The sequence below is a fragment of the Peromyscus maniculatus genome, chromosome 13, assembly GCF_049852395.1.
Source record: "Peromyscus maniculatus bairdii isolate BWxNUB_F1_BW_parent chromosome 13, HU_Pman_BW_mat_3.1, whole genome shotgun sequence".
Classification (NCBI taxonomy): domain Eukaryota; kingdom Metazoa; phylum Chordata; class Mammalia; order Rodentia; family Cricetidae; genus Peromyscus; species Peromyscus maniculatus.
In genome coordinates, this window is record NC_134864.1 from 45088007 (window position 1) to 45115817 (window position 27811).

The 27811-nt window shown below is 41.5% G+C and overlaps 1 long non-coding RNA gene across 1 annotated transcript in view; it reads left to right on the plus strand.

Annotated features, from left to right (window-relative positions):
• Nucleotides 1-18136, plus strand: part of LOC121822074 (uncharacterized) — a 33672-nt gene extending 15536 nt beyond the window's left edge. Inside the window, exons 2-4 of the long non-coding RNA XR_006063055.2 lie at nucleotides 14642-14719; nucleotides 15603-15700; nucleotides 17767-18136. This is a non-coding gene — a long non-coding RNA (uncharacterized LOC121822074). The remainder of the gene's footprint in view (nucleotides 1-14641; nucleotides 14720-15602; nucleotides 15701-17766) is intronic.
• Nucleotides 18137-27811: the final 9675 nt, after the last annotated feature.

Below are 27811 nucleotides of genomic sequence, written 5' to 3' on the forward strand. Positions count from 1 at the left end.
TAAAGGCATGGGCTACCATACCTAGCATAAACACCAATTTTTAAAAAAGATTTATTTATTTTATGTATGAATATTCTATCTGCATGTACACCTGTATGCTAGAAGAGAGCATCAGATCTTATTATAGATGGTTGTGAACTATGATGTGATTGTTGGGAATTGAACTCAAGACCTCTGGAAGAGTAGCCAGTGTTCTTAACCACTGAGCCATTTATTCAGCCCCAAACATGAATATTTTTAAAGACAGTTCCTCACTATGTAGCCTTGGCTAGCCTGAAACTCACTGAGTAGACCAGACCAACCTTAAAAAGGACTAAATTTACTGTTATAGCCTGAATTGATTTCTTTTTTTTAAAGATTTATTTATTATGTATACAGTGTTCTGCCTAAATACATACTTGCAGACCAAAAGAAGGCACAAGATCTCATTACCAATGGTTGTGAGCCACCATGTGGTTGCTGGGACTTGAACTCAAGACCTCTGGAAGAACAGCCAGTGCTCTTAACCGCTGAGCCATCTCTTCAGCCCCCTGAATTGATTTCTTTTGGAACTGATAAATTAAATACAATCTAGGCTCAGGACACTTGAAGAGAGAACAAGTATATTCTTTTCATAGAGATGACTCCCAGATGTGAGGCTCCTGTGTGTTTAGCTGTGGAAAGTTAACATAGGAACCCAGGTGGCTAAGTCCTTCCAGAATTAGAAGGAAATCTTACCTAAACTGCTGTTGATGCTATACTGTGAAGCTAGTGTGGAAGCAGCAAATATTTTAAAACAGGCCTTTCCGTGTTGTTGTTTAAAGGATGAAAAATGAAACCAGTGCATAATTATTGAATTTGTACCGCATACATGGTATTGTACAAAAATGAGGTTACAAGAAGTATTCTTCAGGTAGGCCCTGCATTGTACTAAGCATAGACTTTCTTTCTTTTCTTTTGCTTTTCCCTTCAAGAGATTTTCTAAGTGCACTTGCACAGAAAATGAAAACCGTGTGCCATCAGAGAAACACATTCCAATTCATTGAAACTGGGGATCTGTTTGTGTGAAAAACACTTTCATACGCAGAGCCTTGTGTCCGAGCCTGCCGTGAAATCGGGGCTATAGGGCCCGTTCACTTTTCTTCAGGACTGCAACCCGCCAAAACTTACAGTCCAGAAGTCTGCCCATAGAGCCAGGCGGATCTCTGTGAGTTCGAGGCCAGCCTGGTCGACAGAGTAAGTTCCAGGAAAGGCGCAAAGCTACACAGAGAAACCCTGTCTCAAAAGAAAAGAAAAAAAAAACAAAAAGAAGTCTGCCCCAACAACTAACTCCTGAGTGGAGTTTTCCAGGCTCTTGCAGCAGCAGCAGCAGCAGCAGCAGCAGCAGCAGCAGCAGCAGCAGCAGCAGCAGCAGCAAGCCTCTAGCCTACCTCCCTTGGGGGAATCTTCTGCCAGCAATCCCTCTTACAGCTTTTCAGCGCTCTGCTCAGCCCTTCCCGAGACTGTCAAGGGGCCAAGTCAAAACAAAGGCGCCAACACTTACAGGCACCAAACAGTTGACTAGAAATTGCAAATGTGTTATTCATTGAATCCGCGTCACACCTTCTGAGGCAGGTCCTGCTCTTGTTAGGTGACGAGACAAAGGGACCCATGCCACCATGACACAGGCCACCATGCCTGGCTCTTACGTGGATGCTCAAAATCCAAGCTCGGGTTCTTTACCAACAGGACTATCTCCTCAGCTCCCTAACAATGTTTTTCACTTAATGATATTTTATACTTAGCAAAATAAGGCCTATCTGTGGATTAAAAACTATGTTGAAACCCATAATAATTGATAAAAGGCTGAAATTTCCAAGCTTTCTGTGCTTACCTCCTCCCAGAGGCAGTTACTTGCATACTTAAGTACTATGCGTTTTTCTCTGACTTGTGCTTCCTAGATTTTATAGAGATACATAAAATCACACACATACACACATACATGTATTTGCACTCACACACACGGACTCACATACACTCACACATGCACATATGCTGTCACACACACTCAGACAACATACTCATACACACACTCACACACATACATAAGCGTGTGTGCACACACACGTATAGTACATGAAAGTAAAAATAAAACATCTAGGGGTAATGAATGGGGACTGATGTGAGGAGCAAGGGTTAAGAAAAGGGGGTTCAGGGGGAGTGAGGAGGAGGGACTTCGACATGCAATATAAACTTAGAATAAAAGTTAAAAAAGTAGTTATGAACTAAAAAAAAATAATATGATGGATGGCGTTCCACAAAGTTGTTCTCTGGGTGGTATTGCCTACAAACAGGAAGCAGAGAGCTGACTAGCTCCAGATGAAACCATGTCATAATACAAACCCTACTGTAAAGTAACCCAGAGTCCTACTGTTTAGGAAAAAACCCTTTAGTAGCTGTTAGAGATAGAAAGTGAGAGGCCAGGGATGGAGGCAGGAGACCCTACCCAGCACGACAGGAAGTGGTCTTGATTACAATAGAGGATATTTTGTGTATTCAGGAACCGGCAAGATTGTTTAACAAGAAGCTGGAGAGATGGCCTGATCAGTTGGTGCTCTTGCAGAGAGGACCCTGTTTTTTTTTTTTTTGTTAACCCCAGCACCCACATGGCAGCTTACATCCACCTGTGACTCTCGTTTCAGGGGGTCCATGGGGACTGCACACACATGCTCCACACACATACCTGCAGGTAAAACATTCATACACATAAAATTAAAATATATAAATTATTCAAATAAAGAAGATGGCCTAGCAGGTATAAACATTAGGCCTGCAAAGGCAGTGACCTTAGTTAGAGGCCCAGAAACCAGAACAGGTTTTCTTAAAGTTTCATTTGAAGGTATCTTTCTTGCCTTTCAGTGAAAAAACCTCACTGTCTCTGTCTTATCCCCTCCCCCACACCAGCCATTCTCTCAGTGTCTGTTAAGATGACAGGACGTGCTAAAGGGATGCTTCAGAGGGGCTGGCATCACCTTTGGGGTCATCAGAGGAGCACACGGGCAGGGAATAGCCAGGAGCTTTGGCCCACGGGAACCCAAAACCAGAGGATCAGCTCTGCATGCACACACATCTTGGAATCAGAAGAATTTGCACAAGCCCCCAGTTTTCTAAGGGCAGGGTAGCCTGGCTGTCATGGCGATGGAATGCTTCCATGGGGTGTGCACTCTCTCTCCTTGAGAGCTCACTGTTCTCCTGAAGTCTCTTATTCAGTGCACAAAAATTTTAGCTTCGTAAGGTTCTTGACTAAATGGGAATTAAACCATTAAACCAGTGTCGACTTTTAATATCCCATCCTTTTTGATTATTTATTATACTTGTTTTTTTTTTTTTTGGTTACTACTGAGGGGTCAAAATGGTCACTTCTTTGATGAGGCTTTCACCTTGAATCAGTCTCTCTCTCCTGAAAATGACCTGGGGCTCCTTGCACACAAACATCGAAACCAAACAGTCACATTATCACTGTGTTCCTAACCCTAGAGACACTTAGCATGGGTGTGGGTTTGCATCACAGGGAAACTAGTGTTGACCTGGTACAAATGCTAATTAAAATGTTGAAAAAAAAATCTCAGGGATAATGCTGCAATGATGCAAAGGGTGTGTGTATGTGTGTGTGTGTGTGTGTGTGTACATATGTAAAATACAGGGATGTATATGTGCAGAAGTATGGGCTTCTATAGCCTCTGGAAGTCATGCATTATTTGGCAGTGGACACAAAGTTCAGTCTAAAAACAATAAGGAAAAAAACAGTTCGCATTGAATGGACAGAGAAAATTGTTCCCTGTTCTCATGGAAGGCGGTGACTCACTGTGTACTGATGCATAAGGTACCTCGTTTCCCTGTTCCATCCTTCAGCTTCAGAATGGGCACTGGGACACCCAACAATGTCACCATTCAAAGGGTATCTCCAAAGCCTGAGACTCACAGAGTCAGCACGGGTGTGAAAATGAGCCTTTCAACACTTTCTAGGGACCTCTGATATGAGGACCTGATATGATATGTTAAGCCAAATTTGGCTTTACAGACAGATAATAAATTAAAGGAACACGGGAGAGTTGAATGGGAGAAAGGGGGAAGGTAAGGAAAACGAAAGACTAATGTTCTTCAGGACAGCATCTATAAACCTTACTTCAAGAAAATATTTTCCAGGGAACTGCTAGACCCACATTCCAGCCTCTGCTGCTCAGATTTTCCTCCAGTTCACATCTTCAGACACCCATATGGTGAGACAATTTGGCATTGAAAGGACATGGGCTCACAATTAAAGTATCAACACATAGAATACCTCAGTCTCTCTCTCTCTCTCTCTCTCTCTCTCTCTCTCTCTCTCTCTCTCTCTCTCTCTCTCTATCTATCTCATCTCTGGCAGACCCTGTTTAACAGAATGTATGACAGCAAAAGAAAAAAATCTTTTTCCTTTTGCCCTTTTGAATCATTTTTTTTTTTAATTGTAGGAAACAGAAGTTTTTGCTGTCCTTGTGCTCTGATCCAATTCAACACTTTTGCTTGCTCACTGTCCAAACGAGGAAGCTGCTTAGCCACAAATTCTCTAAAGGAAGATTCAGAAGAAAAAGGAATTGCAGCTAATCCTTTCCCAGGTCACACCTCAAACAGGTCTCGGCTAATAGGGAAGTTAGTTTTATTTCAAATATAAACATGCATTTTTACAACGTGTTCAAGGGATCAACCCAGAAGAAAGCAGAGTCAGAAGTCCAATTCCACATTAAAAGATTAAGGGCCTGCAAGACGCCTTAGTGGGTAAAGCCGGGCTCCTGCTGCCAAGCCTGATGACCTGAGTTCGTTCCCCAGAACCCATACCATGGAAAGGGAGGACCATCTCTCTCTTAACTCTCTGACAAACTGTCTTCTGAACTCCCTGCAGGTGTACAGCCCACTCCCACAAATTAAACAAACAAACAAGCAAATAAATAAATAAATAAATAAATAAATAAATAAATAAATAAATAAATAAATAAATAAATAGCAATTTTAAAAGATCAAGCAGGTGACTAGAGAGGCAGCTCAGTGGTTGAAAGCACTTGCTCTTTCCAGAGGACCCAGGCTCAGTTCCCAGCACCCACATGGCAGTTCACAACAGAGGATCTGTCGCCCTCTCCTGGCCCCCACAGGTACTGTATGTATGTGGTACGCAGCTGCACACGCAGGGGAAACTCCCACAAACAGTAAATAAAAATAAATAAAGCTAAAAGAAAGATCAAGTAGAAAATACCATTTTCGGTGTTTGTGATGGTTTGCTTGAGAATTTCTGTTATAGTCCCAAGAATGCAAACAGATAAATTGTCATTCTGGCGATTGCGTGGGAAGATGCATAGAAGACATTTACTACCTTCTGAAAAATCCTTGGAAGATTTGATAGGCCGATGTGTAGAATGAATTTCTCAAAGAGAGATATATGTGGCAAGCAGCAATTTTCAAACCCAAAACTATTTTGGTACAAAATAATACGTCTGTTTTAGGAAAAACAAGCTGGATTTTGCCAGCATAAAACAAAATTTCCCTTGGAGCTCTGTGTAAATTGTCTGGGGTGGTGAATCAACAGCTTAAAGTCTTGATACAAAGTGTCACTCTTGGTGTGTGTGTGTGTGTGTGTGTGTGTGTGTGTGTGTGTGTGTGTGTGTGTGTACACATGCTGAGGTCAGAAAAAGGCATCGTGGGTCCTGCTTTCTCATTTTATTCCTTATTCCGTTGAGACAGAGTCTCTCACTGAGCCTGGAACTTGCCTGGCAGCCAGGAAAACGCAGCTCTCTTCCTGTCTTCCGCTTCGAGGGTGCTGAGACGGCAATCTTTGAGGGTGCTGAGATGACAGTTACCCAGGTATTAATGACGGTGCAGGGGGTCTGAACCCAGCTTGTCAGACTTGGAAGCAAACATTCTTGTCCATTAAACCATCTCTCCAAACCAGGGTTCCTGTCTCCTTCCCTCCTAGTCATGTGTCAGTCTAATATTTATGCTGAAATGTACATACTTCTTGAGAAATAAATGTGGAAGAAAAGGGATAGCCTAGTCCTATGTGCAGTGGAGGGCGGTGAGACCAAAGAGAAGAATCCAAGTGGAATTTTACAGAGGAGGGAAGTCCCTAGGTACCAACAGGAATGATCCCAGATCCCTGTTACCTACACTTAGGTAATATCCTTTTCTGTTTCCAATGGACACGTGGAGTTTGAGCAAAGTTCTCATCAGGGACCTACTTCATTCTCTTAGTGCAGGATTGTCCATTAGCACTCTTTTCCTGCGACACTTCTCTGTTTGGATGCATGCTTTTTCCTGTCCTGTGTACCAACTCCACTGGCCCATAGTGTGAATCTCCAGTAGATGTGGGTCTATTTTGGCGTGAGGAGGATCTTAGCCAGGGAGTTTGTTCTTTTTCTGCTTGGTGTATCCGTCCTGTGAGAACTTCTGGCCGTACCTGTGCATTGGAATTTCCCAGGCTCCAGGTCATCACCAGACAATTTCAGAAGAAATCTGCCTAGCCCAGCATTCCAGCTTCAGTGAACTGTAATTACTGCCAACTGTGGGAATATTAAGAAAAACATATTGAGGAGTCAAGCAATAGATATCAGGAGATCCCATCAATCATTTTAAGTAACTGGCCTTTAAAAATACAGAAGCAGAGTGTACAGAACATTTAAGAAGGAAAAAAAAGATACTAAGTAAAGCAGGGGAGGAAACTAGATATTTTCTCTTAGATTGGGTCTCTAGAATATGAGAGAAAAGTGAAGAAGAGATGTATCATAAGGCAGGAAGACTGCATATGAAATTGGCTGTTTCATAACTTTAATCACATTCTCCAGAATCACAATTCAAGGAGAACATTTCTTCCCACCGTATGGATCTTCCCCTTCTGTTGACTTGTGTCTTCCTTGACAACCAAGCAGGCAGAACCCTGGCAGTCTGCATGATACAGCCCATCCGTCATGTTGAACACACCCCATGGCAACCACTGGTCTGATTCAAGGCAGGATAAGGAGAGTTCAGTGCACAATGTGGTGTTTAGGGAGGTGATCTGGAAGCTTTAAACAGGCAACGTTGGCAGAAACTGTTTTGTGAATGTGTCAGTGGTATCTCAAGTACATGAAAAACCAGATTTACTGTACCTGGATTCAAGATTTTTTTTTTTTGTATTTCTAAAGTGTTTACTATTGTATAGTAGACAAATATTATCCCTGTTTTTCAGCTGTAGAAACCGAAATGTTGAAAGGTCAAGCAACATTCACAAAGTTACGTGGTGAGTCATCTTCTGAATCAGGAAATAAATTGGTGGCCCTGATCCCCTTTTCCCTGATTTGACCAGCCAAGAAATCATTTAGCACCCTTTGCTAAAGTGTTTTTCTTTAGTGCCTTGCACTAGGCACTGAACAGATTTTTCTGAGACATAAAAATCATAAAATGTAGTACGGGTTGAGGAACGGTAGAATTCACTCAATAACATTAATTCATCATTCAACTAGTTGTATGGACCATTGGTTGAATACAGAAACCAACATTTTCAGTCTCAATTTCTATTACCCATGCCTTAAAAATCTGCACATAGTGCCTCTTTGCCTCCAGAAATATAGGAATATGTATCCCCATCACAGATTTCAGAAGCAAGTTGTTTCATTAGATTATATGCTGTACTTTGAGTTGGATGACCTGAATTACTGGATATAAATTTAAAGAATGGTGGTACTATTTTCCTTTGTCATAGAACTTCATGATAAAAAGCTCTATGATAAAATAAAAATCTATCTTTTTATTTTAAGCTTTATTATAAAAATTAGCAAATATAAAAAACATCACACAACAAAATTAACCAGATCCAAAGACTGCCCAGCTCAATGAACTTACACAGTGAGAATACCCATTCCAAAATAGCTGCGGAGCTTCACGTGGGGTTTTATGCTTTCACTACCAAAAGTACTTATATGCACTTACAATAAACCAAGAATGTTTGAATACTTGTGATTTTATTGATAAAAATATTTCAGAAGAATATTTTAAGGGCCAGGAAGGTAGGTAGTTCAGTAGGTAAATCACCTTCTACACAAGTAGGTGAGTTCAAATCCCAGCACCCACGTAAATGCTGAGTGGGTGGAGCAGCCCCCTTTGAAATCCTAGTGGTCGGGAGACAAGGGATTTCTTAGGCAAGTTGCCTAGCTAGGTCGGGGTCCAGGTGACAGATCATATCCAGTCACTTCAGGGCTCTTCTCAGTGTGGACGTAAGCCTTACCATGTCAGTCAACTCCGTCCCTAAAAGTTTATGGGGTGTGACTCCTTAATCCTCCTTCGGCCTGTCCCATTGTTTTCCCGCTTGCACCGTCTTTAGCTGTGTTCCTTTAAAGCCCGGACTCCTCAGTATAACAGGAATGTTGCTTTCTATGGCCTTTGGCTTTTAAAGGGAATTCCTTAGCTATTGGTCAAGAATAACAAGGAAACAAAGTAGTAAAGAAAGATTTAATTATTGTTGACTAGAGGGCCGCCTGTCATAGTCCAAATGCCGGTTTGAAGAGTCTGAACTTCCTAGGCTCGCCGCGCCCCCCCCCCCCCTTGGACTTCTAATATTTCAGTCTCTGCCCTGTTCTGTGTGGAGATACCATCAAATAAACCATCCCAGAAGCCTCCTTCTGGGATCTGGGACTTTGTTCTCCTTACTCGTCAGTGGCATCTCAAAAGCTTTCAGCCTGACTTGGTTGTACTACAGGGGAATCAGAATGACTGTGTTTGTATCGGTTGACAACAGCATGGCATATAAGCAGAATGGTATTTCAAGGAGACAGTGCCCAGTAACAGAACAATATAGAAAATGTCCAAGAGCTGAGTCCCCAACTGCCCCCCCCCCCACCCCAAGCTGCTGCTTCCTTACCTGAACCTTGGGTTTCTAGATTTGGGTTTTGAGGTAAGTGGCCTTTGTCAGTTGGTGTTATAGATGAAGAAACAGAAAAGTTCCAAGAGGAAAAACAAAATCCTTCTAGACTACATAAGCACAGATTGGTAGATCTTGAATGGAAGTCCCTCTACCTTTGAAAGTCGAGTGCTGTCTGTATTCCATAGCTGTACCCTCATCCCTGAAAGATGCTACCTATGAGACACACTGAGTGATCAGGTCATAATAGTTCCTGTGTTACTTCCCCCAAACAGGCCACACTCCCTTGAACATTAAGTTAGGGACTATCTTCAGTGACACCCTATGAGTAGAAAAAATAAACAAACTAACTCATTAATTAACTAGGCACCCGCTCCTATAAAGAGACGTTGGGGATGATAATGAATAGTAGTATATGGCAAGCATAATTTGTATGTCGAACCACAGCACCTCATTAACCAAGAAAACAAGTATGTTAATATCATCTTGTTATCTCTCCATATGCTATTTTCCAAAGAGGAGGAAAATGTCGTGTACTGTCAGTTTGTACAGATTGGTTGCAAATTCCAAGCCAGCAGTCCTAGGAGAAATAAAAAGCGAGGCTCCTACGAACTCTGTCCTGCCAATGAGGAAGAGCTAGACCTATCTGAGGTGTGGTTCTGTGTAGGACACATTATTTAACGTAGATGATCCATTATCCCTGCACTTGCAGCCAACAGCGCTCATGTGTGAACAAAGCTTATCTAATAGGTGTATTTTCTCCTTGAGGCACCTCGTAGATGTCTTGCCCATAGGAACCTTGGACAGAACTTCAAAACTCTGCCAGGGCTGATTTTAAACAGTGAATCACAAGTTTTATTTAAAAAAAAAAAAAAAGGCGAGGGGGAGGGGACTTGTTTATAGTTTGAGAGCTAAGACAAGGAGGCTGGGCATGGCTGTACTCTACCTTGCCCAGCTGGTACTTCAAACCTGTTGCCATGTGTGCATGCCAGTGAATGAATGCACGATGTTCTGAGTACCGAGCTTAAAGTTATGAATAAATCTCAGTGAGCAGATGAGTTCACAAACACGGAATTGGCAAACTAGAGAATCAGCAGTTGAGTGGGTCTAAGTGCTCGCTGCGCAGATACGGAGGACCTGAGTTCAAATCTCCAGCACCCACCTAAGAAGTTGGGCATGGCTGTACATGTCGGTAAACCAAACATTGCAGGGAGGAGACAGTTAGGTCCTAAAAGCTTACTTAGCCAGCCAGGCTAGCCAAAGCAGTAAGCTTCTGGTTCAGTGACAGGTCCCATCTCAAGGCCATCAACTGGAGTTCAATAAAGGGAGGCTCTAGTAACCTCTGTTGGCCTCTGCCTGTGCTCACAGGGGCATAGACCTGTACAATCACAGTCATGCTACCCATGGGGGTGTTGGGAGAGAAAGAATCAATACGTAATATATAAATAGAAAAAAATCATGAATGGTGTTTATAGCCCCAGCCCGCTTCTATCCCCAGCCGCAATGGGAAGTCAGTCGACTCGGGTTTTCAAGCTGGGAAGCTCAGCAATCAGTTATTAGCACACTCATCTACTTAGACTCAAGCCGTACCATTTAAAAGCTGCTGAGGCATTTTCTTTCTTTCTTTCTTTCTTTCTTTCTTTCTTTCTTTCTTTCTTTCTTTCTTTCTTTCTTTCTTTCTTTCTTTCTTTCTTCTCTCTCTCTCTCTCTCTCTCTCTCTCTCTCTCTCTCTCTCTCTCTCTCTCCCCCTCTCCCTCCCTCCCTCCCTCCCTCCCTCCCTCCCTCCCTCCCTCCCTCCCTCCCTCCCTCTCTCTCTCTCTTTTTGGTTTTTTGAGACAGGGCTTCTCTGTGTAGTTTTCATGCCTGTCCTGGAGCTCGCTCTGTAGACCAGGCTGGCCTCGAACTCACAGAGATCTGCCTGTCTCTGCTTCCCGAGTGCTGGGATTAAAGGTGTGCGCCACCACTGCCTGGCTTGCTGAGGCATTTTCAATGATCGTGCTGAGGCTCAGTCAATTGAAGTATAAGGAATTGAAAATTACTGTGTCACAAAATCAGTCCAAGGGATAGCAACTTAAAATAAATGTTAGTAATAACATATGATTGTAGGTCCAAAATTGGAAGAGAGTGCAAATTGGAAGATGCTTCTGCACGTATGCCAGATTTTCATTTCAGCATAACCATTGCTGTAATATCCTCCCACTAACTTTTTCATGCGAAGTGCTATAATCCCACGCAGTCCACATGATGCTCTGTGCTATTAAGTGAAGTGACAGAAAACCAAGCCAGAGAACAGCAGGGTGATAGCTCCCAGTGACTTGGAATCCATACCTAGAAAACAAATGGTCCACACACATACATCACACAACGCAGAAGTCGGAAGCAAAGTGTCAAGGCGTTGATAAACGGCGGAGTTCACGATGCGGTTTTATTATCAGTGGGCTGGCGTTTCAACGGAAGTCTATGCAAAATGATTGCTGCAGGATGTCACGGACTTGGGGGTGTTTTATAGTCTGTGGGTTATAGCATGCTCAGTTTCTCTGGAAGAGTTTAAGTTTCAAAAGATACAAATAGAAATGTGCATTGATGAGTATAGGGGGAAAAGATGTTATTAAGGCTACTGGACAGGTGGAAGCAATTGCCATGCAGGCAAAAAGAAAAATGCTTGAAACAGTTCAGAGTAACAGCAGGGTTATGGACCTCTCTTGAGTTTCAGAAGACCTAACAGATCTGGCTGTGCCCAAGCCTGCAAAGTCTGAAGTTCAAGGAAATTAATTCCATGTATAGCAAAGCCATCTCTCTCTCATAATTTTCTAACCAATGAACATTGCGTGGGAAATTGGTTCCATATGGTTTCAAGTCATTTATGCAACTTGAATAATTAAAATATTCGTTGGTAAGAGCCGCCTGGTGTCTTTAAAGTCAGGAAATTATCTTATGCCAAAAGTAGACAAACTCAAAAACCCAAAGGTCAAGTTAAGTTTGAAATTTCACATTCCAAAATGTAATTATCCTAACAAAAATTGCTCGATATTCTCCTCTTATCACAGAGTAGAGAAATGAAAAACCCCATTATTCTTGTACAGGGTTATTTATTCATTTTCATACTTGAAAAGAGGTTGCTTATATATCTTTCTTTTGCTAAATCTACAGCTGAGTATTATTGGAGAAGAGCCTAGGGTAGCAATGACATTTTCAATAAAATCCTGTCAGCTGCTTTTAGAATAATAAATACATTTTGTTTCAATATATCTAAATATTTCTACTAGGAGTTGGAATTGTAATTCCCATTTTGTAGATTTATGAATCAAGGACTTCATGTCAGGTAGCCTGAGGAAGCATATTCTAACTGGATAGGCTGCCTGTAATACTTTAGACATAGTTACTCTTTGGCAGGCATTAAGGAAATAGACAATAACTTTGGCCCAGTGAAAAACTGTACAAAGCCATGGTTAATCTATTTACTTCTGGAAAGAGAGATTTGAGTAAAATGTGAAAATGAGTAAAATTATAAAGTTGACAGTGTTTCTTGCACATAGATAAATTTGAGCTGAAGACCTGTATTTGAATTCTGATTCCCCCACTTATAGCTAGGTCTATGACTTTGGGTAAATGGCTTGATCCAATTCTCTGCCCCCCCTCCCCCTTTGTCTCTAAAGCACTTCATATACTGGAAAGTCGGGGCTGGGGAGATGGCTTGGTTGCTTCGCTACCATGTGACTCTGAAATATATCACCAGAGTCAATGGAAAAGGAGCTGGTGTGTGGAACTCACTTATTATCCTAATATTGGCGAGGCAGAGACTGGCAGGTCCCTGGGTCCGACCTAGTCCCTCTAAAGAGTTTTAGGACAATATGTGACCTTGTGGCAAAACCAGAAGATGGCTAGTGTTGGAGGAATGATGCTGAAGATTGTCTTCTGGCTTCCCACATGCAGAAGCACACATACAAACTGAAAAGTGCTCCATAAATTAACACTACTGGGAATAATATGGAAATATTGCCACCTATAACGAAACTGGAAATAAATCTATCTTATTATTTATTTTATCTGTTTAATATTAGAGACAACGTTTTCCTCATCCTCATTATGACATACAATTTTACAGAACATGAAGCCATTCTGAAAATTATTTTTAGAATACTACAAAAATCTCGATTTCCCCATCTTTGCGTTGTATTTGGAAAAAAAAAGTAGCCCTTGTTTTGCCTTATTCATTCTAGACTTAAAACCTTTTAAAAATATGTTGGAAAACCAAGGAAGTTGACAAGATGGACAATGTCCTTTCATATACAGAGCTCTTTTAAGAAAAAAAAAAAAGGATGTGGGGGGAGAAAGGAAGAAAAGAAACCATTGGGTTGGAAACAAGCTGATACCTGCCAGGACAATCCATGGCAATCGCCCTTTGCTGTGAATATTGTACTTATGCTATAATTAAAAATGGATTTAAAAGAACTAGGGCAGAGCAATCCTGATCGCTGCTGGCCTTCACCTTTGAGAACAAGAAAGCTCTGGCGCCCTGGCGTTAAGTTTAGCCAGTGGCCCTCAGCTAAACCAAAGCTGTCTAGCCAGGCCTTAGGGTTGAGAGTGCTTTGAGAATAGTTTCCCTCTTAGAGATGTTTCTAGTAAAACAGATGGGGGAAGTTGAATTGTTTTTAACATAGAAATGCCCTGAGTAGCTAAGGAACTCAATGCGTTCTTCCCTTCTCTTAACGTGATTTCTAGAGCATTAAAATGGACAGTTTTGAATATACTGGGTCTTTTATGTGCTTTACTGCCCTTTCAATGTGCTATTTTGCCCACTCAATGGCTACACGACACTGTACAAGGGCCGTGCTAAATCTTATGCCCTTGACACGGACCTTCTTTTCTCTCGTCTGAGGAAGTGCTCCCTTTTCCCCACAGGTGAGATGGCTGCTTCTCTGTTCTTTGCCCTCCCCCCTTCTTCAAAAATACTGAGTTCCATTGTGTTTACCCAGAAACCAGGCTTTGTGGCAATTAAGAGATTCCAAAGAGGCGCAGGCTAACGTACCAGTAGAGCTGGATTCCAGCTTTCCATGGTAACACCCAACTTCCCTTCCTTAACCACCTCCTTCGAGTCACCCAGACGATTCTAATCCTACCTCTGTGGTTACTCTGAAAGCCATCCAGTTTGGTTATCAGAAAGGATCTGTCTTAAGCAAATATTTGCCCGAGTCTCCTTTACTCATTTGGGGGAGAGAGCAAAGGAAGGGCTGGATTCGCTTAATCCCTTTTGATCGCACATTGTGGATGAGAGAGAATGTAGTCAGGGCTACCCGGACTGGGGCCCAACTTGCGAGGAGACTGACACTTCATTGCCGTGGTGATGGACGATTGTAGACCGCAAGGGCCTTGATGGGCTACTCATCACCAGGGTGACTATCACCTCTTCTTGCCACCCAGTACATATCCCTACCTCTGCATGGCAGGAATCCAGGAACATTCCAGGAGGGTTACAACATTTTCTTTTTTACAATAATAGGCCTTACCTTTTTCTTGGTTCCATGAACTCTTTAAATGTCAAAGTGATTCACACGGGAGGAACTGATCCTGCACTCCTCATTGAAAAGCTCAAAGATTCAAGATCTCTCATGAAGTGGAGGGAGGTTATCTTCTGGATGATCGGGCAGTGGGCGTTTACCTTCGGCACACACAGGCCTGCACACATCTGTTGGAGGAAAAGAAAATGAGAATATCCTGTAATGGAAGATTTCCTATAAACCTTAACATTTCTACCCACTTCAGGTACCCTGAATGACTACAAAGGCTATCCTAAAGAAACCAAATGTAACTATATTTCCAAAAAATATCAACATGCAAGAGGTTAGTCTTTTATTTGCTTTACATCAAATTCTGAACTAAGTTACCCCTCAACAAAAGACTAGGTCAGAACGAACATATCTGTACACTCTTGCAAAAGAAACACCAGACCTTGACTCCAGAGTAAAAAAACTTACTGAACACTTTAAAATTCACTCAGAACTATTTATTGAATTGCTTTTCTGGTGTATACTAGACCAGAAGCCCATTCCTTCCCTTCTTGACTCTGTCGCACCCACACCTGCCCAGTCAAGGATGGCATACCACTAATGGCTCTTAAAAGCTCTCTTTTAACTGGAATCACCCTCATCTAGTGCCCCATTTTCTCCTCTTCAGAGACCTTGAAACCCATGTTCGTTTTGTCCTCACTTGGACTTGAACTTACTCCAATCAGACTTTTGTTCCTACAGCTCCAATTAAATGATCACTCCTGCCAAAGCCATCAAGAGTCTTCATGGCTAAATGCAGAAACCAGTTCTCCATCCTGCTCTTACTGTTAGTAGCATTTATGACAAATAAGTCTAAAAGTTGCCTGTACTGTAACTGTAGGAATTATTCTAGGACCCCCCAAAGTCTGTCTCCGTTTACCAGGTGATGATCCCCAAATCCACTTCTTCAACCCAGACCTGACACTCATTTGAAGAAAGAATGGATAAGCCAATTAATTTTCTACAGCCCATCTTAGGTGTTCCAACAATAAACTTATTAAATGTGAGGGGAAACACAGCATATGGCTTGACTTTGCTCATTTAACTGCCTTGGGTAACGTTTCCTTGTTAACATTACTGGTAAGACTCTGAAATATGGTTTTATTTTTCAAGTAAAAAAAATTATTGAAGATTGTCAAACACTGAATTTTTTTTTTTTTTTTTTTTTTTTACCCCAGGCTTCAGGAAGGAGAAAGCGGTACCTGAACAGATGTCACGCTGATTCCATGACAAATGTCATCAATGAAAAGAATTCTGTGTGTGCATGCGTGTATGAGTAAGTGTCTGGTGTATGAGCATGAATATTGGAGGAGACCCTCAGGTGTCCTCACTCTAGCCTTATTCCTTCAAGACTGTCTTGAATCTGGAGCTCAGCTGATGGTTAGCAAGCTTTAGTCGTTCTCCATTTCTGCCCCCATGGTGCTGGTGTTACAATTATACATGTGACCACATTCAGCTTTTTGCGTGGGTGCTGGGGATTTGAACCCAGGTCCTCACGATTGTACTTTTATCCACTGAAGTATCTCCACAGCCCCAGAAGACAGAATGAGACTCTGCAGCCTGGGCTATCCAGGAACCCACTACAGATCTAAGATTAACCTTTTACTACATTGATTCCCCTGACTCAGCCTTCTGGGTGCTGGGATTATAGGTGATACCTGTCTTATGAAAGAAGTCATTTTTAAAAAAGGTTTACTTTATAGTGTGTGTGTGTGTGTGTGTGTGTGTGTGTGTGTGTGTGTTTCAGTGAGTGTATGTCACTTGTGCAGGGGTGCCCTCAGAGGGCAGAAGCAGATGTTGGATCTCCTGAGGTCGTGAGTCTCCTGATGTAGATGCTGGAAACTGACCTTGTGTGTCTTTCAGAGGAGCAGAGAGCTTTTCTTAACCACTTCTCCATTTCTCCAGTCCCTGAAAAGAATATTTGACGTCAGTCACTGCCAATAATTAATCTGAATCCCAGTTCTCATGAAACTGCAGTGAGGAAGATACTTCCCTCACATTTACCTTCTGCATAGCCCCTGCTCCTTATGCCTGTGCGTCCTACTTTGGGCTCCGCTCTGAGTTCCTATGATTGGCCTGTATTTTCATGACCGGGAAGCATGATGCCCAGCAGGTTCCTAACCTGTCTGATCCTGTCCCATGCTTGGTAACCAAGTCCTACTTTACTGATTGTGGTCTCTTTAACTCCATGCTTCCTGGTTCTTGACCTTGGCTACAAAGAAGATTATGAAATATTCCTAATAATCTTTATCGAGGAAGCTAGCTTCCTGTAATAAGAGGACCCTGATGGGAAGATTTTAATTTCTGCATGAATGCAGCAGCGGAACCATCAACTAGATTTGCACTGTTTATGTTCTTCCCATGGATATGTGCATGGTTAAACCCACATGAGCTTGTTAAACGGTGTCTCTTAAAAATGGTCCCCTCCCTTTACCATGTGACGTTTACAACCGACCCCGAGTGCCTGGGACTGGCATTGCTAATCCCTGCAGTGAAAAGAATTGTCTTCTGGGTTAAACCGCGTTTATTTCTCAGTTAAGACTGAGTGCTTAGGAAACACATGAGTAAGGATGCAAGGGGACATTGGTAGTTTGTGTTACCCTATGAGTAAAGTATGGAACACTTTACTCATAGGGTAGTGTGGTATGGAAACTACCCTTAAAAACCGTCATATTATTTGCTCTCTCAATAAGCAAGAGGATTAAATAGGAGGAGAAGAGAAGCAGGAAAAAAGAGAAGGGAAGGGGAGGGGAGGAGAAGGATGAGAGGGGAGGGGAGTGACAGGATGGGAAGAGCCGAGGTAGTATTCACACCACGTAAGACCCATCAGTGAAATATTTCACAAAACTAGTTTTGAAAACTTAGCATTCTCCCCCACAGACACAGCTTAATTCTAGGAGGTCTTAGTATTGTATTACATAGTTAAAAAATTAACTTGGATGTGTCATATAGAACATGGAGAGGCTTAAAGGAAGAGAAATTCATTAGACTCCCCAGGACTTTTAATGTGATAAATAAACTACATCAGGCCTTGAGTTTAAGTCTACTTTATGACCGTGTTTTCAAAAGGGTGTGTTTTATTGTGATCAATTTAAAATACTGGGATAGTTATTATTTTCGGACTGATTCTGCCTGCCAGCCAGCCAACACAGCACCTTCTCTTATCTATTTGTGTGTGTGTTTCCATAGAGGAAAAGCCAAGTCCTGTAAATTATCTTATAAGACCTTAGAGTACTTTAGGGACACCACATTTATGATAATTTATAAATATTAATGGCAGGGAGGGCAGAAGAGTTCCGATTCAAAGGGAAAAAGACAAACATTTTTACTTGCATCTCCCAGCAAGATCTCCACGTAACAAAAGCCGTCATTGTCCGGAGCTCTCCTGCATGCCCGTATATCAGAATCCCCAGAGGAGATGCCAGCGTTTGACTCAGCAGAAAGATTGATCCCTGCTGCTGGATCCTCCCCTTTGGAATAACGTTCCAGACGGTTTGTGCTACCACTCCCTCTGCTGAATAAATACATGAATTCGGCTTTAATGATATGTCAATCATTCCTTAATGTGAAATTCCCAGAAATGTATGATAGAAAGTCTTTGACAGTCATTTTACAAGAACCAAGAGTACTTTACGGCTTTCATTCTTGGGAAACACCCCATGTCTAACATTTCACACGCATAGCCCGTGGGGGTCTCGAGCAGGGACAGCGAGGTTGCAAAAGGAAATGTGGTTGGGGAAATATGCACCCCAAAGAGTTCCCATGCTTCTTGCTTTAGGCTTTAAGCATTCATTTGAGATGGCTGACTTAAGCTTCAGGATAAAGAGGAAGTACTGGCATGGTTAGGGTTAGTGCCACCCATCCTGTTCCTGTTAGGGTGGGGCCTTGAAGAAAACTGTAAAATGTAAAAGAATAACTAATAAGCCAAAAATATCTTGTTGTTGTGAATATGTATATGTGTGTATATGTACACCCATGTGTGTATGTATATGCATGCATATATGTATGTATATACACGTATGTGTGTATGCATATGTATATACGTGTGTGTATGTACATGTATGTGTGTATTTGTGTGTGTGTGTGTGTGTGTGTGTGTGTGTGTGTGTGTGTGTGTGTGTGTGTGAAACTAGAGGTGGCTTTGGTAACAGCATTAAGCTACAGATTGTATTGCTAAGTCATTTGACTGGTACTCAGTGAGTTGCCTTTCTATGAATTCTTCCCCTGTCTTGAAATGACTCTTCATAGCTCACATCCAATTTAGAGATGCATACATAGGCTGTGGGTGGGATAATATTAACCACTTGACTCCTCAGGAATGTGGGGACCCTTGTCACCACACACTGACACTTGTACTACACGGATTTTCATGTCACTGCTGTTGCTCAGAGTGCTTTTGGATTCCTCACTGGGGGAAAAACGTATTTCTAATACAGAGCTTCAGCAATCATGTGCTCGGATTAATCTGTCATCACGGCGCTGACACTCGGCAGCAAAAGTTTAGAAACTCCGTTTTCCTGGCTCCTGAACAACCTTTGGCTAATGGAAGGAAGGCAGGTAAGGTGAGGCCCCTGGGTTATATATTTCTAAGGAAAAAAAAATGTAGGTTTATCAGATAAACATAAATCAGAGAAAGTTGAAATTATTTTGAGAGAAATATGTTTTGGAAAGTTTTTGTAAGAACAGCATAGAGAGGTCTGTCATCAGCAAGGTGTAAGTCATTCATAATTAGGATTTTCTGAGCGATGACTCACGTCTCCTGGATAGACGAACACAAAAGCAATTAGTAGGGTGTGAATTATTTGGTTTCTAAATGGCCTGACACTTACGACAACCAAATTTAGATTTTTATCTGTCCAGTGCTGATTCAATTAACATTTTTTTCTTAGAATCAGTGAGAAACTTAAAAAAAAAAAAAAAGAAACAACTTAAACTTAAAAATTCTTGTTTTACATCCTACTCAAAGAATCAGAACATGAAGGAAAGATGTGGTTCTGGGGCAGGCAAAGGGTTCTGTCTGATGCCCAGCACCAGTGGAAAAAGCCGAGTTTGGTGGTATAGGAGTTGGAGAGAAATAGAAGAGGATCCTTGGAACTGATGGACCAGTCAGTCTAGCCAAATAGGGGAACTCTGGGCTCAGTGAGAGAAAAAAATCAGGTGGAGAGAAATAGAGGAAGACTCCTGACATTGACCTCTGGTCTCTACGTGTCTGTATGTGCACAAGGATCCTCATTCATGTGCACCTGCTCACACATAACGAATACAACACAGACAGACAGACAGACAGACAGACAGACAGACAGACAGACAGACAGACAGACACACACACACACACACACACACACACACACACACACGGTTCAGATAAGAAGCCACCAAACGAGGTATTTGGTCTGAGTGAGCACATCCAGTAATAATGCTGCACTTCCCATCCCTTTGCACTGTGCCCGTACGAAGCAGAGTCCTGGTGAGTTATTTGCTCTGAATTCTGCAGAGATCACTCCCCACACTCAAGGTTGTCTCATTTCCTCACTCGAGCAAAATTTATAACCTGAATGCACACACTGACATAAGCATAGAGAACTGAGGACCACGAAGAGATTAAGAAATTAATCACATCCCCGTCCGTGGTTCGGTCCCTTTGATTTATCTGAGAGTTTACCTGCGACAGGGCGTATGACAGACAGCATGCTGTTTAGAAGTAATGTCTTCAGAATGCAAATGAGCAGGATCCCAATACAGACCCTATATACTTGCGTTTGGGTGACCTTGTGCTGTTCAATTGTTCCTCACTTGATTACTTCACAAAGCTCTTGTGTGGATGAAACAAGCACATGGCTTAACAGATCTTAAACTTGTTGAATTTGTCTTTTGTGTTTTGTTACCGAGTCCCGGGTACCCAGCAAACTGTGTGGTGTATCATGGCTGCTTAATGAATGTCTGGTGAATCCCCCTTGCATGCAAGGTTTTTCATGGTCCCCACTATATAGTAAGCAACTATGATAGAGACAATTGTCACATTTAGGACCTTTGAGAATATCTTTAATGATTTCCCAATGCTTTTGGAATAACTCTCAAATTCCCATGAGGCCTTTCATGATCTGAGTAGTTTCTGTGATTATATTTCTATCTTGAGTTAATCTAGTTTGGTTTTCTCCCTCCCTCCCTCCCTCTCTCTCTCTGTCCCCTCCATCTCCTAATTGCATTGCTTTTTTATATTGTCTCAAGTAAGTGGAACTGCCTCCGACATTGAAGCCTTTGAATTGCTGTGTTTTCCCATTCTACATCATTTCCCATTCAATCTCCTAGTTCTTCTACTTAGGAATTCTTTCACAAGAGATACTTGGTCAAAGGGCCACAAACCTTCCATGAGTTGTACACTAGCCTACTCCATGGCAAGCTGGAACAGGAGGTCATGATTAACTTCTTGTACACTCAGCTAGTTCGCATGGATTGGCATAGTTGAAAGTTTTCTTGTGTCCTGGCTGGCTAGCAGTCAGGACAAATCTCTCCCACTCGTGTCCCGAAGTAAGCACGCAGAGGCTTATATTAATTATAACTGCCTGGCTATTAGCTCAGGCTTATTACTGACTAGCTCTTATACTTAAATTAACCCATAATTCTTATATATCTTTAGCTACGTGGTTTGGTACCTTTTCTCAGTTCTGCCTTGACATCTTGCTTCCTCTGTGTCTGGCTGGCAATTCCTGACTCAGTTTTCCTCTTCCCAGAATTCTACTCGTCTCTTGTCCTGCCTGTACTTCCTGCCTAGCTACTGGCCAATCAGCATTTTATTTATCAACCAATCAGAGCAACACATATTCACAGCATAAAGAATGACATTCCACAGCAAATTGAGACCTGGCTGGTGACTTTTCTGATCCTTTTCAGACCTTCTTCATTCCCACCCCTCCCATCTTCATCTATAGGTACATAATTATAATTCCTAGAATAAATCACGTTTCATATAATACCACACATATTCTTGTTTCTCTGATTAAACAGTGATTGCTAAAGTTGCTAGAAATAAGAAGTGTAAGGACTCTCAGAGTATCAGAACCATAAAGATGAGTGAGTATGTGGGGCTCATTCTCATCCTGGAATTAAGGCTTAAATGTTCCTTCCTGTGGCCAGGGACACCAGTAATAACCAGAAAGTTATTTTAATGATCATCTGGGGCCATTGTAATCAAGTACCTAACAGAGAAAAGGATTTTTAAAGAATTTAAGACCATTCATAATGCATTTTAATAAAAATATGGTTTAGAATGAAATTAATTTCTGGCTTATAACTGTACAAGAAAATGTGTGTGTGTGTGGGGGGGGTAGTGGTGTTGAGATTCTAAATTACCAAGTAAGCATACTGGATCAAGGTAATAGGAAGCAATGTTTGATCCAGGGGAAGGTGGGAAGAAGGTATGTTTGATTGTACTGAAATTTGTTGATAAAGGAACATAGTGTTCTGGGTTCATGTGCCTATGAATAGCAGAGAGGAAAACTGACTGGCTGTGGTTGGTTAACTGAAGAAGACTGGACTCAAAGATCTCCTACACCAAATCAACTCAAAATTCCACCACTTTCTTTTTTAAAAAAATAAAATTCAGTGTGTGTGTGTGTGTGTGTGTGTGTGTGTGTGTGTGTGTGTGTGTTTACCTGCAGAGGCCAGAAGAGGTCACTGGATCCCTGAGAGCCAGAGCTGCAGAGTTTGTGGCCCACCTGACATGGGTGCTGGTAAGCAAATGCTGGTCTTCTACAAGAGCAAATGCTCTTAACCACTAAGCCATCTCTCCAAGCCCACCAGAGGTTTCTTAATGTCCTATAGGTGAAAGTGTCTAAAGGCACAGGGAATGCTAGAATGCTGGAGACATTTGTTATCTAAGGTCTTCTTGTTCATCTCTTCATCTTGAGAAAATCCGGAAGTCACTCCCTTCACTGGGGTGGTGCAAAACTGAAATAAATATATTAATGAGCCTCCTCAAGGCCAGTGGTGAGAACCATATATGATTTGGAGACGATCCTAAAGGTTCATGTGTTAGAATCTTGGTCCAACATGTGATGGTGATACCAAGAGCAGACGGGACATTTAAGAAGATGAGAACCAGGAAAGTCTTGTCTCCCCTTTGCCTTGTTTTCCCCCCTGGTCATATAACCACTCGCTCCAGTGTGCTGCCATCCACCATTAAACCCTCACCAGAATGGGTATGATGCAGTTTTGTATTTTTAGGCTCTGAAATTATAAGCTGAAAAAGCCTCTTTTCTTCACAAAGTATTTGTCCTCAATGTTTCCCCATCGAGCTGGAAAACTGACAGTTAACAAGTAGAAGCAAACAGGAAAGAAACTCCTCCCTAAAAGTGAACTGCTGGGATCCAGTGGTAATGATGGGAACGTCAGGATGTTACTAGCTGAGCCACAGCACACGGTGATTACAATGTGTGGATATGATGATCGTATCAGGTCGCAGAGCCAGGGCACTCATTAAGATAACTTGACCAACAGAGCTACTGACCTTGGGTAGATAACCATGATATCCCTAGAACTGAAGTCCATTGGCAGACAACTCAAGGCTTAAATAGATGAATAAATGAAACCCATATTTGATGAAAACAATCCCAGGTCATCCTAATAGAATGCTGGGATCAGTGCATCAACTAATTCTGATGAGGAAGGGCAGATCTGGAGAATCTTGAATCAAAAAGAAATCAGATCATGTTGAGGAAGGATCCTGCTATGAAGTCATAATTTATAGAGTGGTTAGCCCCTACTGTTTGGTGTACCCAAAGGGACCTATAATCACAGGATGACAATTCATTAGGGAAGAATAAATAATGAGGTCTTTAGGGAGTATTAAGCACTGTCTTTAAAAATGATATGAATTTCTGGAGACTGTCAGCAGTGTGGTCCACATTCAGAATAGAGACGTACTGAGGTCTGAAATCAGGTGATTGATGAGCATTGGCGTGAGCTTTGAATGTCTGCAAACACTTGCTATGAGTTAAAGAAAATATATAGTCAATATTATTCGTATTGGCATGGTGATACAAAATGCTGAGGCCATTAGAACTGGTTTTGCAGACAAAAGCAGCAACCCCAAAATAATTCTGCATATTTAGAGGAATTGCAGAGATTATTGAGAATATCACACGCCTGTATGATACAGAAGTAATGATTCCTCAACTTGACTCAACTTATTTCATTCAACTTCCTCATTTAGTCTATGCAAAAAGACAGATGATTTTGGAGGAATGCCCGCCCGTGAACTATGATAAACTTAATTGACTTAACTTCAGTAGTAGCTACTGAACAAAAATGTGATTTTTATTGCCGGAGTAAATGAATGCATTCTCTGTCTTCTATAGACACAGATATTGATGTGGTGAATGCTTTATCCTCATTCTATATGCTATTCTGCTATCCCTAGAGCAATTTGCATTCCATGGGCAGGGCTACTATTACATCATCATTATCCTGTCTCAGGGCTATAGCAACTCTATAATTCTTGTTTATAATTTTACTGTCAGGGACTTTGATCAGCCCTTTATTCCAGGTGACATCATATTATTAGTCCATTACGTTGATTATATCATCTTGCTTGAATCTGGAGAACATGAAATAGTAGCAATTTAAGACCCTTTCAATTACGAGTGACTTTTTGGTGTGTATGCCAGAAGACAGAAAATTCTTATAAAAATCCAGAGCTTTTCTATGTTGGAGAAATTTTCTAGGGATGTACAGAGAAGTTCAGCAAATGTTGGTTGAATGAGTGATGGTTGCTTTGTATAAAGTGAACATCTGATTTTGCTGTTATCTCTCATTATACATTGATTGCCTTTGGTCAGTCCATTAAGCAGCTCTGTGGAGATGAGAAGTAGGAAGGCACTTGTGGAATACTAGCGTTGGTCCTGAGGTTTCAATGTCCACAGTGAGGCCAGTGAATACTAATCGATACTACTAAATGCCAAACAAATACATTTTGTTCAGTGGATAATAGAAAAAGTATAATGTAATATACATATAAATCTTTATGTCGCTTATAATCAGTTGGATAGAAGTTAGCTAACAATGAAGACACACTTTTGCCTCAGGTTATAAACATTAAAAAGGGTGCCAGTCACGTGCTTATGATGATCACAAGGTCAGGAAATGTAGATTTAGGGTGGGGGCAATTTTAGAACTCAGAAAAGATTTGTGAACTGCAGATTTCTACTAGGTAACTATTCTATAATAGTAACATTTATATGAGTGCACAAAATACGAACAAGTATGTATGTCATGGCATTGTAATGTTAAGAAATTGTAGACAAGTCTAGAAGTAATACCAGATACCAGGAGACAAGACAGGATGGTTGCAATTTCAAGACCCTATTTGGGTTACAGACTGGATTGGTAGTCACCTTGGACCACTTAAATGAAATCCTGTCTCTAAATTTTGAAAAAGTAAAAAAGAAGAGTCTAGGTGCCATAGTTCAAATTCCAGTTCTTGCCTGACATAGGTGAGGTCCTAGGCCCAATCTCTGTTACTCCAAAAATAAAAATTGAATTAAATAGCATATCAGTAGACATAGTTAATGAATTTATGGACTACAAATACTATGCATTGAGTACTCTGTATCTGTTAGAATGTAGATCATATTTATTTACCGTATATGTTTAAACACGCTGATCTCTAAGAACAGAAAATTTAGTCATGTATATGCAACCATATTCCCTATTGCAAAATATAACACACAAAACCGATTTCTGCAGGAATCTGTAAGTTGTGTTTAACAGTATTAAAGTCTGCCTCCAGGAAGGCGAGCTGAGTGAAGAGTAGCAGTAACATTTTCATCTTTTTCCATTACCTAGTACCCCAAAATCATGTCTGTATTTATTCATTTCATAATGTAAGGATTCAGGTCTGAGAAAACAGAACTTCCTGTTGCATGTCCAAATTTGAGATAATGAAAATTTCTCCACTCTTTTGCCTCACTTTCTCTCTCCTTTCTTCCTGTCTTTCTCTTTCTCCCCCCCCCCACTTTCTCCCCTTTTCTCTCTCTCTTTCTCTCTGTCTCTCTGTCTCTCTGTCTCTCTCTCTCTCTCTCCTCTCTCTCTCTCCTCTTTCTCTCTCAGGTCTCACTCTGTAACCCTGGCTGGTATAGAATTCACAAACTCAAGGTCATTCTGCTTCCGTCTACTGGTGGGATTGCAGGCACGCCCCACCACGCTCTTCGACCCTCTAGTTGACTCTTAATACTTCATTGATAAGATTATTTTTATATGTTCCAATTAGGGGAAAGACAACAGTGGGAAAGCCAAAGAGAAGCTTTTTCTTCTTAAAGCGGTAGTTAATGGATTCTCTTGAAAAATAGAAATTTTTACACTTACATTTTTTTTTATCTTTTGGTTAAAAGTGACTAGAGAACCCCTGGTGTAATGATTTGAATAATAAATATCCCCCATAGTCTCAGGCATTTAAACACTGCATCTTCAGTTGGTGGCACAGTTTGGGGAGGCTTAGGAGGCATGGCTTTGCTGGAGGAAGTAGGTCCCAGGGAGGTGGGCTTTGAGAACTTAAGGCCTTTGCCTGACTTCCAGCCCCCTCTGTTTTGTTTCTTGCTTGTGGTTCAAGATGTGAGCTGTGGTGGTAATCTAATTATACTGAAATATGATTTTTGTGGCGGTGGTGGCACACGCCTTTAATCCCAGAAAGCCAGCCTTTAATCCCAGGGAGTGGTGGTAGAAAGCAAAAAAATATATAAGGCGTGAGGACCAGAAACTAGAAGCATTTGGCTGGTTAAGCTTTCAGGCTTTGGAGCAACACAGTTCAGCTGAGAGCTATTGGGATGAGGACACAGAAGCTTCCAGTCTGAGGAAACAAGACCAGCTGAGGAACTGGTGAGGTGAGATAGCTGTGGCTTGTTCTGTCTCTTTAAATAGACTAACAGACAGGAAAAGGGGCCCTCATTCGGGAAGCTGGGACACCGCAGGCGGAAGGGTGAGATTTTGGCTCTGAGCTCTGACCTCTCGGCTTTCTCTTTTGCATTATTTCTGTGTTTCTTATTTAATAAAACAGTTGGTTACATCTATAGTGAGCTCTTCTCTTGCTCTTCTAGCTCCCATGCCTGCTGGTCCAGATCCCCCAGCACCCTGTACCTGCTGCCTGCCTTCATGCTGTCTCTGTTATCATGGACTCTAACCCTTGCAACAGAAATCCCAAATAAATTCTTTCTTTCATAAGTTGCCTTGGTGATGTTTTTTTTTATCACTGTAATTTAGGAAAATAATTAATATATCTGAGAAAGTGACTTAATGCAAAAAATCCTGTGCTAATAAAGTGCCACTTGCCTGCTCTTATGCAGGATAACCAATAAAGTAGACAGGCAGATAGCTTCTTTAAAGATTTCATTGTTTAAAAGATTACCCTGTTGGAAGAAGGGATGAAGAATGGAGGGATGTGTGCGGGGAGAAGCGGGAAGAGGGATGAGAGGGGGATCTGTGGTTGTTATATAAAATGAATAAAAAAAATTTTAAAAGATGGCTGCAACTGTGGTTTGGATGTAAAATAAATAAATTTAATTTGAAAAAAGATGGTTGTGTTAAAATGATAGGCAGGATGGTGAGAGAAAAGAAACATGGGAAGGGAGACAGGAAGTTTGTTTCTGGCTCGGCGTTCTGCATTTATCTAACCTTGTAAGACAAACCGAGTATCACAGCCTCTGTCTCTTCACCTGAGAGTTGTGTTGATAACCTCTCTCTCTCTCTCTCTCTCTCTCTCTCTCTCTCTCTCTCTCTCTCTCTCTCTCTCTCACACACACACACACACACACACACACACACACTCCACCCTTCCTCGAGAGGTTGACCTTTTAGCTCTGTGAACTTTCACATGAGAAGGCATTTCATAAGCTCTACTAAAAAAGTAAAGCCCAGTATTGTTTATTTTCTCCCCACCCTGTGTTTTTCCTTCTTAGTTCTTGAGGCAATGCAGAAATAATAATAATGAACTTTGAAAAATATTAGATTAATATTTAATGTCTTCCTTCATCTGGGTTATAGATTCTGTGGCAGCAGAGAACATCTACTTTTTATTCCTGTTAATTTTTCATCACCAAACATAAAACCTGTTTAATAGGCTGAGTGTGGTGGTGCTCACCTTTAATCTCCGCAGAACTCTGTGAGTTCTAGGCCAGCATGGTTTGCATATTGAGTTCCAGCCAGCTGAGGGTATGTTGTAAGACCTTGTCTCAAGAAACAAAACAAACAAACATAAATCTGCTCAGTAAACACCTGCATGAGTGAGTGAAGAAATGAAAATCAGTTGTTTTTACTCACGGGAATCTGTGTTTTCAGGTCACATATCAGCTCACTAAACGGATGAGCTTGTGTAAGAAACCCGAAGTCACCAGTGCCC